The following is a 227-nucleotide window of genomic DNA, read 5'->3' as shown; positions in this document are numbered from 1 at the left end:
AACAGACATTCGTGTTTCACTAAAGCAATGATATCTCTGTATGTAGAAACCAGTGGGGCTTTAAAGCATGTGACATTTACAGACAAGATGAACCAATAGAATTGAATACATAAGATCTGTGGCTCTCTTCGTTTGTGCTTTTCTCTCTGTCTTCTTCTCTGTGTTGTTTTACCTCCAAGCGAACATTATCCTTGGCCAACCGTGAGTGTGTTAGAGTGTGTGTGTGT

This window comes from Morone saxatilis, unplaced genomic scaffold (genome assembly GCF_004916995.1).
Source record: "Morone saxatilis isolate NCDOM2014 unplaced genomic scaffold, NCSU_SB_2.0 Contig17, whole genome shotgun sequence".
Classification (NCBI taxonomy): domain Eukaryota; kingdom Metazoa; phylum Chordata; class Actinopteri; family Moronidae; genus Morone; species Morone saxatilis.
The sequence above is the reverse complement of the archived record's forward strand: the minus strand, read 5'-3'. Positions refer to the sequence as shown.